Source organism: Apteryx rowi, unplaced genomic scaffold (assembly GCF_003343035.1).
Source record: "Apteryx rowi isolate R43461 unplaced genomic scaffold, aptRow1 scaffold_1115, whole genome shotgun sequence".
NCBI classification, from domain to species: Eukaryota; Metazoa; Chordata; class Aves; order Apterygiformes; family Apterygidae; genus Apteryx; species Apteryx rowi.
Window position 1 is genome coordinate 60,942 of NW_020447326.1, and position 14,945 is coordinate 75,886.

The following is a 14,945-nucleotide window of genomic DNA, read 5'->3' on the forward strand; positions in this document are numbered from 1 at the left end:
TAGATTATGTGAAGCTAGAGAGGCTTGACACCATCGATTTCAGAAATGGGCTAAAGATAAGGAACTGCGTATTGTAGGAATTACAGTGAGGCAAGGCAGGCTGGGAACACCTGCCACATACATCCACTTTCTAATTCCAAGAGATAGAATGAAGACTAAAGGCTTAAGGGTGCCTAAACCCAATAGACTTTCATTAGGAGCTGAACACTTAACTCTCTTGGGTTCCAATTAAAAAAAAAAAAGCAAAAAACAACACACCCATCATGTTATCAAGCAACTGTTCAAGCCTTTTTTGTTGCTACCTGCTAGCAAAAAAATATTTTTCCCATACACCATGCTACCTTACTGTATAACCCCCATTAGTCCTTGAGAAGATGTAATCATAATTATTTCCTGTCCAAGAAGATAAACATAACCTCCCAGCCAGCTCGGAAGCTGCTTGAGGAAAGAAYAGAAAATGAAACAACCCACAAACTGTGCTAGTACTTACAATGCATAAAAATATTGGCAATATATGATAGTTTTTGTGAAGCCTCTCAGCATCTTCTTTTCAATAATCCCAAAACCCACAGGTAATATGGAGTTATGTATAAAGCACTCTTTTATACTAATATATCTTAAATTTACTTGAATGCATAACTCACACATATTCAGTGCCCAAAGCTGTAATTCCCTCTGACAGAGCAAGGATCATTGCCTGGTGATGCATAATATGCGGCTTTTGCATACTAACCTCTCAGCCCCTCTCAGCACTCATTGTTCACCGATGCTGCACTTAGCAACATGACAGAAGGACAAAAGCTGAGCTAAATAAAAGACGGAAACACTCATGCGCTGTCTGCCAGCTATAGCTAGGATGACCAAATATGAACTTTTGAAACCAGCGTAAAGGGGAACTTTCTAAGAGTTTTGTGCCAAAAAACAGAGGTATCTGGGAGCCTCAGCGATTCTGTGATTCTGTGATTCTGTGAACTCAATCACTGAATCCAATGGCTAGATGTCTTTGTATGTACAGGACTGAGTAGGGTCCTAATTCAAAGAATTTCCAACAACTTCAGTAGAGGTTTTCAGATGAAAGACAGATAGGATTACTCCCTCAGTCTTTCAAATGATTGTAGCACCGCACTAATAGCTCATTTTGGCAAAGTATTTAAAATGCAGTTCAGTATTTTATAACCCAGAGCTATAGATGCTGGAGGAAGCAGAAGAACTAGCTGATTCTAGTGTATGTGCTGCTCTTTAGCTGGAGGCTGTGCTGGCTACAGGAGTATTAGATTTGCAATCAATTTTACTAGCCCTTCTGTTGTTTTCCAGATGTGCGTATTGAATATTAATTTCAAACTGTAAAACTTAGTCTGAATAAGGTACAAGTAGTTAAGAATTACACAGACATTTAATTATTTGTTTTAAATGTGGATGAGCTAAAGTGCTGTGTGCATACTGAAATCTACCACATCTTTTTGTATAATGCTGCTTTCCTTCAGAAGGATGCAACATTCACTCAGTAGCCAGATGAAAAAAACAGGGAATGAAAAAATTACATCCACCTGAAAATAATGGAGAACTTCAATGTGACCYGATTTTCTTAGAACTATCTGCGTAATTGTTAGTCATAGAAAGAGTCGAGCTGGATGCTAATATTGCAATAGGTCCAGTACTATTACACTTATGAAAAATACTCTCGCCATTAATTTGGCCACATTTTCCTCTCATGTTCACCACAAGTCAAGATTTTCTCATTGCTACTGAAAGAAGCCATTTCCTCTTACGTAGTGTCTCTACTAAACATATGCCTCTGCCATTTGTCCTGCAAATAGGCTACGTGCAGCGAACAATTTAGTAAATGAATTGTTCACAAACATACTTTTATTTTTATGAATCTGATCGCAGCCTGTAATTATTTAGAGCTCSTATGTCAGCAACATTTGGCCTATGACTTGCATGTGAATTGTGTTTAAAGAATCAATGTTGCTATTTCTAGAGGGTCACCTTGGGATATTTTTCTCCTCTCCCTGTTCTTGATGATATGCTTTATTATATTTAAGTGCATTCACAGAGGAAAGAGATGGATGCAAAGACAATTAAAGGAAACTAGGCTAACAGATTAAAAAATTTGGGGTGTTGGTTTTTGTTTTGTTTTGCTTTTAAGATATTCCAAATATATGTCTTCCTGAGCCCCTTTAAATGTCTCTGGGTAGAAGTCTGGATTATTGTAATCAAATAAGCTGTTATCCTCCAGCACTTCCTGACCGAGGTACACGTTTCTGGCCCCATCAGGACTCTCTGCAGCAGAAGTACAACTTTTTAATGGGTGTACCTGGTGAACTGATCAGCTTTAAAATCCCTGGTCCAAGAGAAGGCTCTATTTAACACAGGCTCCTCCTCTGATCTGGCTGAGGGAGCAGCTTGGCCCAGGCTGCCTCTTGCAGGGAGCGCCCGTGGTGTCCCGGCACTGGGCTCCAGGCCCTCCCTGTGCACGGACTCACCGCAGGGGGATTCCTGCCTCGTCTGCAAGGCCAAGTCTGTGCCAGGGCACCGACCTGATTTTTTGGTCCAGTCCTAATCAGGAGTACAGCTCCTCATTCATTTGTAACATACTGGTGCTTAAGGTTCAGGGTGCAGAATTTGAGGCACAGTCATGGTACAGTGCTGGAAAAGCATTGCATAGTAATGGTATGTATACACTGAGTGAATATGGTGGTCTTTGGAGACCACTGTTCATCAGTGTTGTCATGACAAACCAGATCTCCCAACAGCCCTCCCTGAAAAATTAGAGGGAAATACATATAGGCATGCAACAATATCTTCTCACTGAATCTCTGGCAGGATGTATTTCAATGAACCTTTGATTGATTAAAACAAAACAAAAAAACCCACTTTTTTGATATATCTTTCTTAGTCATTGACACAAAAATATCATCTGGGGCAGTGTGATGTGAAGGACAAGAGGGAATTTCTTTAAACAGATCCTCCTAGATGTCATGTAGATATCCAAGGGCAAGTTTCACACTGCTATCAACWCTGTGTCCTCATCAGTCCATCAAGACAGTTCTGCCTGGGAAGAAGAATATAGTGGACAGACTGAATTATTTTAAAAAGCTAAATATTATAGATGTTGTCTCATTATTGGAGATATTAAATTGCTTAGGTACATGAAGTTGTGCAATGCTGGTGGTTAAGACAGCAAGGATTTGGATTTCCTTGCCCATTTTTAGTCCATGTTTTACCTAGTGAAGAGTGAGGGGGAGCAGGGGAAAGACAGAGAGAGAGGGAGGGAGCAGGGGAAAGAGAGAGAAAAGCCTTTGACAAATTGAATCGGAAAACCAGAAATCTATTACTTCCACTTTTACCTGAAATGGATTTGGTTTACTATGAAACAGATTTCAGCTTACAAACTGAAAATCCATCTCTCAGACTTTTGTACAAATAAAATTTCACTCCCAAAAATATCTGTGAAGAGAAAATCATAAAAAGGGAAAGTGTGGTTAGCTGTCTCACATTCTAAATCACCCCAAATATTTGAGAATCATTTTTCCTGTTATTTGCCCAGCTTTAAGTAGAACTTAAAGCCCAACTATTCACAGTCTTTAGGGCAAAATGCAAAGCTTTCTGTTCCAGGTGGTCTACAGCAAAGCTCTGTCAGCCTAATTCACAATAAAACTGTTTTACTGTTTAATTTGTTCAGCTCCATAACCCCTTACTAGGCTTTAAATACTGCACCTTGATTAAATGATGTAACTTTTTAAGAATGCCTTAGTTTGGCTTCCAGGTATTAATTTGGCACAGTAGGTAGACAACTTTGGCATCTTATTTTTTTCACAGGACATTTTAAAATGTAATCCAGGAGCCTCCAGTGCATCACTAGAACTCTCAGAGTCTGTTGCCAGGAAAGTGCAGAAATGCATGCGTTTCTGCCAAGAGAAAAGATACATCACCAGCTTTAAAATCTCCCGTGCTCAGACAGTTCTCACACTACTGCATAATGTGAAAATCTGCCATTGGACACTACCCTTATAACCACAAATCTGTTATCAGTGATGATAAAACGAGAGAGAGAAGAGTCACATTTACTTAGCCTTAAATTTTAATAGGGTAACGGATGCAGTGTAGTCTTAGTCAAAACCAGAGATGCAAAGCATTGTTTGATTCTGAAAGTCATTTCAGTGCTGAAAATGGATGCTTGCTGGAATAATGCCCAGTGAACTGCAACTTTCACAAAGTCAAGAGTTTGTCCTATTAAATCTAAAAGGTTGGTTTGGCTGGTATACAGTAGATATTAAACTCAGACGACAGAAGTCAGATTGACTTATTGAGACATTTATCCACTGGAATGATAGTCCACCTCTTACTTTGTTGTATTGAACTACCATGCATCTCATCAGTTCCTTATGCCTATGGAGGTACATGAGTGACACAAGGAGTATGAGATCATGGGAGTGATCTGTCAGACCCACAGATACAAGGGTGCATGGCAGAACTATCATCACTTATTTTACCATACAGAAACTAAAGGAGTATAGACTGTTTAAACACTTGACAGGAATACTCCTTTGTTTCCAGAACTTCCTTTTATGTGTGTAACCCATTCCTTTCCTTTTGTATGAAGTTTCCTGTTCTGTTATCCCTGCTGAATTATGGTGAACATGACCAAAACTCTATCAAACACCAAGGTATACTTCCAAGAACAGAGRAAAGGAGCTGCTATGAAGCAAGTTACCTATTTCTTGTGCTTCTGTACAGGACTTAGCCCATTAGCAGAATTTAAACCCACCCAAGGACGTTGCTTTATCAGGTCCTGACGGCTAAATCAAAACAGGCACAACACTGGGGGACTTCAGCAGCCCCAGACATAAGTTTGGGCCTCAACAACAGCCTAACCCTCTTCTGAGGAAAGAACCCAGACATATACCAACCCCTGTTGCTCTCYATCCCTCCAGTTTCTACACAGCTTGCAAACCGTACAGGAGCATGCTACATAGCAGCTCCCCAGCCCAGCTGAGAGGGTGACAAAGGGCCCCTGTTGCACTGTGGAGTGCGTTTAATGGTCAGATTAGATRAAGCTTATTGGATTTGGTCTTATCCTCTCTGCCAGGTGCAAGCACACGTAATTCCTTCTCCTGAGCTAGCACCTCGTGAGAATAATTGTTGCAGAGGCAGTTACAGCCCTTTACACTTGCATGGTAGTCAACAGAGAATACTAAATCATCTGATTCCACAAATATTGGAGGTGCCACTTGATCCTCTCCATCCTCATTTTCTTTCAGTCTCAGACTGAAAATAAGGATGAAACTGAAAGAAGAAATTGGCCTTTAGGTCACAGGTCTGAACACGTGAATGGGATCTGTGTCACCAGTGCAAGCAGCTTATTTCTGCTTTTCCTTAAAAGCAGCCAAGAAAAGTGGTCCCAGTGCTAAACCTTGTTCTTAGTTTTAATGAGCAAGAGAGAATTACAATGAAAGGACTTGTACATTTCAAGTTGCAATACATCAGGCTGTCAAAAACATTGGAATGCTACATACCCTAATCTTTTTTCACTCACCATAACACAGTCAGTACAATTATCTTGTTGCAGTAAATTGGAAAAATTTCAAGAGTAAATTAGTGTATAAAAGGTATAAAATCTGCATTGCAGGTTGTCCCATTTGCTATTAAAATTAAATAAMGGAATATTAAGAAAGAATTAAATAAGGAAGTTATTTTTTTAATAAGCCTATTTCTTCTTTCTGCAGCACTGCAAATATTTTTGGTGYATACTCATGACAATCTGTAATACTTTGAGAACAGAGAGGAAAAAATTTTTATTAAAGCTAGATCAGACCTGTAATTTTAGAACCAACATATAATAGCAAACAAATCTAATGGAAAATGYGATGAATACTGATTGTTTGCTTGCAACAGATATGAAGGTCATGGAAAATACTGGATAAAATTAAAAAGATAAAAATATATTTTGAGGGGGGGGAAAAAAATAGTAAACCCCTATTGATGCAGAGATCTTTCTTGGTCAGCACAAGCTTTTCTTTGCTTCTTTTAAGTGCTAAGCATACTCTTGACTGAAAACAGTTAATAAGTTGAAATACCTTACCTCCTTTCAGGCCTCGGTGTCTGTGATACTTTTCAACCCTACAGGCTGAATTCAGCTGCCTGATCACAGAAACTCAGCAGTCCTGCACAGTATTTGGATAGTCCACCACCAAGATCTCTCAGATACTAGAGGTACAAGCCTAAACATAGACAAATACAGTAACAAGTGAGCCAGACTCTTTTTGGTCTTGTCATCACTGTTAAGCAGAAGATGGGGAGAAGAAAAAAATTTAAAAGGAAGTTGAAATGATCTATTTGGATTTTTTTTCCCCCCAAATTAGCCTCCTGTCAAAAAACAGGCTGTCTTTTGTCAAAGATAGAGCACGTATCTTTGAATTAGATCACAACATCTTTTTATCCAYAGGCTTTATGTTGCTGTGGAAGATTGAAGGTGGGGGGATGGGGAGGGGCTCCTAAATACAATCAAGTTCACAGTTTACAAATAGGATTCTTAGAGGTTGTTGTAATATGTAAACATTAGTACAGTATAAAAAGAAAAAAAAAAATCAGTGGTTCAGCACCTGCTTCCATCAAGGTGATCAAAGGAAGTAGCCTTAAACTCCATTTTCCAGAGTTTATATCTCAGATGAGTTTTGGATTTTGTTTTTGTTTGTTCCTGAAGGATTTAGTACTGTTGGTTTGGAGTCTGATTCTTCTTTTACTCACTCCAACTGATTGCCAGTTAATCCATATTAACTAATTCAATTGCAAAAACTTATGTCCTGATAGTGGTTTCATAACCATGGCAATTTAAGGATGCAAGTGAGAAAGTATTTAGCAGTGATGTTACCTTTTATTAGCCCAATATTAATCTAGATACCATTCTCTCCAGATACCATCATCTCTAGATAAAAAAAAGAAGCTTGTGATTCTCCTTGTTAGTGTAAAATCTGAGGACTTTCCTTTGAGTAAATTACATACTCCTTTTTTCCCCCCTTAGAAGTTGAGCAAAGTTTTATGAAGTACCTAGACTATCATTTACAAACAYGAGTGGCAGCTGACTGCAACACAGACAAGCTCCTACCTACCCTAAACCAGTGTCCTCCATCCTCCAGCCAGTGACCTGGCAGGAGTTACCTCTGGCTCCTGGCCAGCCCTGGCGTCCCGGCTTCATCACCACAGAAACTCACAGGGAGTGGAGAGACTCGTCCCAAAGCCTTGTCCTTATGCAGACTTGGTGTGAGGCTGAGGCACGTAACTCGGGGGCCTAGGACTTCTGGGGACCATGCTATAGACAAATCTTCAGTTTCCATGTGTATCAGTTTCCAGGCGGAGTTGAATGAGTATTGTTTCCCAGCTGCATAAGCAGTTGCTTGTGCGGATGAATTATGTGCACACTGAGAGGCACTTGCAGACTATGGTAATGGAAGCCATAAAAGACCTAAAAACATTTGCTGCTGTGTTTAAATCATCCATCTCATGAGAATCAAGGAAAAACTGAAAATGGACACTTTGCAAAATAAAGAAAAAAAATGAATGTTAAATAAATATAAAAAATAGATAGGTTAAAAGAGTTTTTGCTTTAACAGACTGAATCCTTTGTTCTTGAAAAAGATCATGAAAGCTGGAGTTACTCACTTGGTCAGGACTGACTTGGTCTATTCTGACTGGTTTACAATATGAAGATTAGGGGGTTAAAATGTGATTTGAATGAGGTTTTTAAATTATTATTGATTGGATGCCTTCAACCATACAAAAGTGAACAAACATGAATAATAATTAGCCATTTAATATTTGGACTGCTAGGTACATTATTCATGTGAGCACAAAATTGAACAAGTCTTTTTTGTCATCCTTGTCCTTTTTGGAAGTTTAAAATGGCTTTTGTCAGCTCGCTGTCAGRCACCATCCTACTTGAAAATATTTTTCCCCGTTAGATAAGACTACTTTGTTTCTCTGAAATCGCACCGTTGTGCAGATTAAGGAGGGTGTCTGCCTACATTGGTGAGCACCTCAGAAGAGGCCACCTTCAGCATCAACACTAATCAATTTTATAGACACCAACAATGCAGCCCTTGAAAAGCAAATTCAGGCTGAAGTGGCTAAGCATTTTCTGTAGATCCCTCTAACTCCAGCAGTCRATTGCAACTAAGAAAGATCATATTCTTCATGAAGTATTTTTCTCCTCTCTTTTTTGGTGATTAGGTATAGAATGAAGTAAGTGCCTGATGTTCCACATTAAGGAGGATGCTAAGCGGTTTACAAGTCTCAGTAATTAATGACTATTTTTATCACAGAGAATATAGACTACCTTCTTATATCTATCTGAAACTCAATATAAGCCTCCATAAGCCTCCAGGCTGCATAATTGGTGCAATAGAGCTGAAAATGAGATGGAGGATATAATACAGCTCGAGTAATCCTGCCTTTAGCTGAAATGGAACAGTGGAGGCTCCTAGCATCCACAAATGTTGTTTCCGCAAAGATTTAAAGCCAGCCAGCTGTCGGCTGCTGAAGTGAAAAATGTAGTATTATTTACTTTCTTTAATGTACTTTAAATATTTAAAGTAGCACAATTTTATTTATAGCCATTATTTACTCTGTAAATTAAACAATGCATACACTTTTACATTTTTTCTTGTTCAGCAACAAATGAGTGTATATTCTTCATAAAAGTTTCAATTGAAACACTCTGGAAATTGCCTCAGGTTTCAACTTTCTGGAAATGAAGAAATTGGTTTTACCTTCTCTGTGTAATAGTTGTAAGAAATAAAATCTTTTTAAAATCATAATGGGTTTGTAAAGGGTTTAGAAAACAGGAGGGAACACTGAAAATGTTTACGTGATTGTGACATTTTAAGATTGAAAGAGAAAGCTTATTATACGGAGACCTGATGAAATCTGTCATGTTGGGATTTACTGTTCAGGACGTTTACCTCAGATTTAAAAAGTATAATAAAAAATTTAAAAAAAAATCCATCAATCTCACCTTCTCTTTCTTTACATTCTGCGTTTTTTGTCTGCATTGCAGACAAAATTGGAACAGAATAATGAGGATAATGACAAAACCATTAGTATACCTTTTCTATTTCCTGATATCATTTATTAACAGATGATATATGTTAGATACTGTATACCCTTTCTCTGTAAGAGCATTAAAAACAAAAACAAACAAAAAATAAATGCAGTGTTCTTGTTCTGGTTGAAATTCAGACATCTATTTGGTTTTTTTTTTCCTTTGTTTTTTTTTTAAAGGAAGTCTCATCTGTTTTAAGATTATAACAGATAAAGTGCAGTCTATAACCTATGYTTTTGGATAAGGATTATCTTTTTTCAATTGTGTGAAAGGAGCCTGACAGAGTAGAGTCTTGGGGCAGCACTGTAAAACAATCATTAAATAATATTAAGCCTATAGCAAGAGAGAAGGAATCACTATAATCRTTGTATAACATGGCTCCCAGATCCACCCTCAACTTTGAGTCTAATTCTTGGTCTCTTGGAACACCATCTTTAGATTATAACAGAAAAATCCTGTTAATGTTTCTGCCATTGCCACAGTCACACTGCACATGTCCTTGGGACAACTATACTATCAAGTTCTGCTTCATCATCTGCATCACTAAAATAAGAACAGGGATTTTCTATCTCAGGGTTATATTGTGTGCTTTCATTAAGGATAGTCATGCATTCTGACACTGCTAGACTAAAAATGATGTGGAACTGCAACGTATTGTTACTATTATTTAATAATGTTGAACAATACTTAGGAGCTTCTTTTGCTTCCTGACTCCCATTCAGATAGTGCAACCAACCACTTCTCAGGATGTAGGACTTGCAGACAAACATTTGGCACTATGTTTCATTCAAACTGGAGATTTATATAACCTCTCGAATGTCCTAACACACTGGCCACAGTGACCCACTTTGCTATTAGGGAGCTGTTCTCATGTGTCAAACCATCCCTCATTTTTATTTACACTTTGAACTTTTGTTCCCGGTGAGCACCCTGCCACTGTGACCAGAGACTGCTGGTGGGAGAAGCTGAATAGCTGGCAGTATCTGGTCACTCACTGTCACCTCCATGATCCGGACTCATAAGAAAAGGGGTTTTGGATAAAAGAGACCTGGATGGGAGAACAATTTACCCCGGGGGAGAACATACACTTAGTGCTTTATCAACCCAAAGCACATATGGGTTAGTAAAAGCTCATTAATCCCAGGGACCCTGAAATTCTGAATTCTTCTGATTTCAATCTGGGCAAAGCATCATTTAAACTGAGGAGAATACGGGCATTTAGTTTTAAAACAGCAAAGAGGGTGAGGCTTCTTGGCCTTTTTATGTAGCCARAAGGTTCTGCTCTGAGTATCTGACTGAGCTTTCTCACATGGCACAGCGTGGACCTCAAAGGGACACTCACACCCTATATTCATCTCTTCTGTATACTACATCTCTTATGCGTTGTTTATTTCGCCTGCATGAATTACTTACACTTTCAAGGAATTACTATGTATTATGCAAAGAGATTAATATAGAATGTTATTCTAAAAACTSGTTTATCACACTTGCATTAAGTCAGTGTTATCAAATATGTTTTGATATTTGCTGGGGCATAGAGAAATGCCTCTCCTTTTTATGTTGAATTTTTACAGGTTCCCCYGCATCAGATTTGAACAGCTTTGCCTGACTGGTTTCTTCAAACCACAGATAAACTAGGGATGGGGGAACTTTGTTAAGCTGGAGATTTTGTGAACCTCAAATTATTTTTTTTGTTTTGCAAAGCTCATTTGGCTATATGAAGCTTTTCCTCCAGGAATTTAAGACCACTGTTTTTGAAAGGTGATGTTACTTGTAAGAGACAGGCTTGTGAGTTACAGAAAGTTTTAATGATGTTGCTGGAGCTATAGGTGACCAAGGGAATAGAAGTTTGGTTAAAAGAAATGCAGGATTGCCACAGAAAGCCTTCAATTTGAGAAAAGGTAAGGAAGCAGGAGTGAACAGTCACTGTCTAATAGAAAGAGTGACAGATCTCTCCTTGCGAGGACCATGYTCTCCATTCATGTCTTTAAACAACTCATCAAAATTTTCATTTTACTGTTAAAACCTCCTCTAATTGGATCTGTCCTCTTTCTGTGTTTCAAATATACCTATCTGAATATACTCTTTGCCTTTCTACTACCACATCCTTTCTGTTCATACTTCTCGTCAGTGTTGTCTACTCCATATCACACAATTTACTTTTCCATTTCCTCCTCAATTTTTCCCCCTTTTTCTCCTCTCCATATAGACCTATCTTTAAGAAAAGATTCTCCTATTCTCCAAAAGTGAACCCAGCACTGTACATATTAGAATTAAATTTTCAAAATCAACACATAGGGTGAAGAAATAAAAAATTTCTAGCCCTGTCATACTAACCCAAAAAGCTCAAAGTGACAGTATCACCATATGATTATATATACACACAGAACTACTGACTTTTAACATTATACACCTTCACGTGGAATGCAGGGCCACCATTTGCATCTGATGGCATACGGAAAAATTGCTCAATCCCTCCAAAGTTTAACAGACTTCTGTGGCAGGAACATGAACAGTTTAACATGAATGTTTGATGTCTCTCAAGAACAATGCCAGTTCTCACCTTGCATCCTAATGACCAAAATCAAGAAGACAGACAATTTACTATTGCACATTCCCCACCATGATGGATAACTACACCACGTTATCCATTTCATGATGTTATGCTACATTTTGGAAATTGTACCATCTGCCCCCAAGATAATTTTTACCTGTAGTTTTGGAGGAGACTGCTTGCAGATCTGTGTCAAAGACATTTTTGACACGTCAGGGTGGAGCTAAGGGAAAGGAAAAAATGAAAAAAAAAGCCTACAATCAAGAAATTAGTGTTATAGAAGGGTAGATACTATTAATAGCTGTAGAAGTAGTATCTGCTGAGCTTGTGGACTGATGTCATATAAACTGTGCAAGGGACAGTAGGAGGTAAGTAGTCAGGAGAGCATGTGAACCTGACTAGCTCAGTATGGGAAGCTGATTTTAGAGGCACAGAGACYGACTAGTGGGAAAACACAGAATTTGTGTTTTCCTGTGAGACTATGAGGCCCAACTTGGTTCATTGAATCTCCTTGAAATTTGTAAACTTCYCCTGCCATATTCAAGGGTAATGAGGATTAAACCTGGACACAGGGGCCCAGGATAAACATTTACAGCACAGCTAGTTTGTTTCAAATCCCTTGGTAGGTCCAAGCTATAAAATTTGACCCAAAGGATTCGCACGCTAGCTCTGCCTTCATAAACCAGCAGTTGCTCATTGCCATTTTTGCAGTTCTTTGGTGGCGATGGCAGGGGACAGTTCTGCTACGTGTTCCCAGGGAACCAGCTGTGCTAAACACACAGTCAGACACAGCCTAGCAGGGGCAACRCAACAATCAGTCAGGAGCTGATACACATGGCCAAGCACCAGGGCAGCTTCCTTCAGGGAAGCCACAGTCTCATACTCCTGGGGAAGGGAAAGTGTTGAGATGTTTTCTGCTGTTTTCTTAGAAAGTTATTTACATATTCTAGCCTACCTCACTGGATATTTGGTGATAAAGAGGCACAGTGCATCTGTATGGGCATGTCTGCACCAGAGAACAGAGGTGACCACTGCCAGGTCCAGAAGAGCAGGAGGACCAGCTCTGCCAGCAGGGAAGGCAAGGATGTATAAGCTACGTGCAGTCATCACACTCACTTCTAGGGCATCTCTATAGACTACCGTGTTTCACCAGAAGGATACACTGCCACATTCAGCCTTAGCGCAGGCCCCTGTCGGTGCACCAAACTGTACCTGAGTCCAACACTTACATCCAGCACTTYGGGCATCGAGATACCCTCCTTCCTTTCTTTCCTAAATAGCACTTTTGCCAGCCTGGACCGGAGGCAGTGACATCTACTTTGCTGTTTGGGATTTCAAACAGAAGGGAACACAACTTTGATCACAGAGAGGGTGGAATCGGGAAACCAGTAATGGACTAATCATTCTGTGAAAGAAAAAGGGCAGTGACCTCTCCTTTTCCAGCAGGTGCTGCAAGGAAGCTGGATGCACTTAGTGTGGCTGCTGAACAATAGGCCTAGTTACCATCTGCACGCTGACAGAAAAAAATGTAAGCCAAAAAGTAAACAACCCATATTTATTTGTGTAATTAAAGGAGACTAAAATGTGATAGAAATATCTAATCTCCACAAGAAATCCTGTAACCAATTTCCAACATGATTAAACTCACTATGTTGCAAAATGAAACAATCTAATCAACATTCTGTGTTCTAATTATGTCTACCTGATCTTGAAATATTTCTGAGCTTGTTTATATCCCCAGGCCTTTTTATCTTGACGCATTGTAAAATCATTTCTAAAATGAATCAAGTAATGGGTTTTGCTTTCTGTGGCAGGTACAGCATTGTGAGCATGGGGAAGTTCAGAGACCACTGCTATGAAACGATGATTGAAAATCTCAGGCAAGTGGCGGGGGGAGCAATGGAGAGGGAAATGAAAGTGCTCAAGGGGAAGAAACATACTTAGCACTGGATACAGAAGGAAAAACCGCTGTACACAAATGAGGGTATGGCAGACTAACAGGTTGAGAAGAAACTATACAATGCAGAAAAAGAAGGGAGGGGAGTAAGATTAAGTCAATGTAATCAGAGGCACTTAGAAGAGTGAAGGTAGCAGAGAGAATTCATGGTTCTTTTTTTAATTTTTATTAAATTTAAAAAAGAGAAAAAACAGATTTCTCTCTCTTTCTCACATTGTACTACTTTCTTCCCTAAAGCACTTCCTCAGATCTCATCTTTGTTCTTATAACCATAAGAATTTAACCAGTGAATGACAATAGGTTGAGGTGGAAACAGATTAGAGGCAATATATGAATATAGCTAAATAGTTAATATTGTAAAATGTGTATTAAGTTACCTCCAAAAGACAGTGAAGGGCTGTGACTTTGGGGAGTGGAGAGAGAAAAGCTGTGTCTTCATACGTCACTGTACAGCAAAGTGCATGACAAGGTTTTGATCTTGATACTGGCCTCTGGATGCTACTGCAACATATATAATTAAYAAGCACAGTATGGCAGTGGAAACAGAAAGACAACATGGTTTACATTTGAAAGGCTACATTATGGACCCCTAATATTTTTAKCAGCAGATAAACTGCACAGATGATGAGAGGGGAAAAAAAAAAAAATGCAAACTTTCATTTTTCTTCTTCTTTCTCCATAATAAACTCTTATWAAAAAAAAAAAAATCAAAGTACTTAAAATAAATCACTCCTCTCTCTTCCCTCCCCCCTTCCACCCCATATTTAAATTTCAATGTTACGATTTAAGTCAAGTTGGCTTCCTGGAGTGCTGAAAATCAAAAGGACCTCTAGCAGACAGGCAGAGACCTATTACGAAAGCTCCAGCCAAACCATTGCACACTGCTTGCCCTCATTTCTCTAACAATAGGGACTTACCTCAGATAGGAAAATGGACAGCTACTTTTAATCAATAGGATGACCACAAGACCATTTGGACAGGGTAAAAGATAGAGGAAAAACCCTTTTACCTGATGAATAAGCACTTTTCCACACTTCTAGTGAAGAGAAAGATTCCTAAATTTTTAAACTTTCATAAACACTTCAGAGCTTCATCTTGAAACATGGGCTCCTCTGGTTTCTTGTTTCTGTGGGTACCCAGAAGCAGATGCTGTGGGAGAATATACAAGAATTTCATTTAACATATGTGGGATAAAATTCACTGCATGGAAGTCTGTTTACTCCTCATATTTTTAGTTAGATGCTCAGGATTTAATATCTTTCCCCTTGTTTGTCATCATTAACGATAGCAACTCTCTGTTATTAAGATCAATAACTAACAAGATGGTCTGCCCT

General features: G+C 38.9%; 1 long non-coding RNA gene across 1 annotated transcript; it reads right to left on the bottom strand.

Moving 5' to 3' along the window:
* Positions 1 to 6,091: 6,091 nt before the first annotated feature.
* Positions 6,092 to 14,702, bottom strand: LOC112971794. Its single transcript, XR_003255464.1, has 3 exons — positions 14,621 to 14,702; positions 13,989 to 14,112; positions 6,092 to 6,224 (listed from the first exon to the last, which is right to left on the bottom strand). It is a non-coding gene; the product is annotated as an uncharacterized LOC112971794 (long non-coding RNA).
* Positions 14,703 to 14,945: the final 243 nt, after the last annotated feature.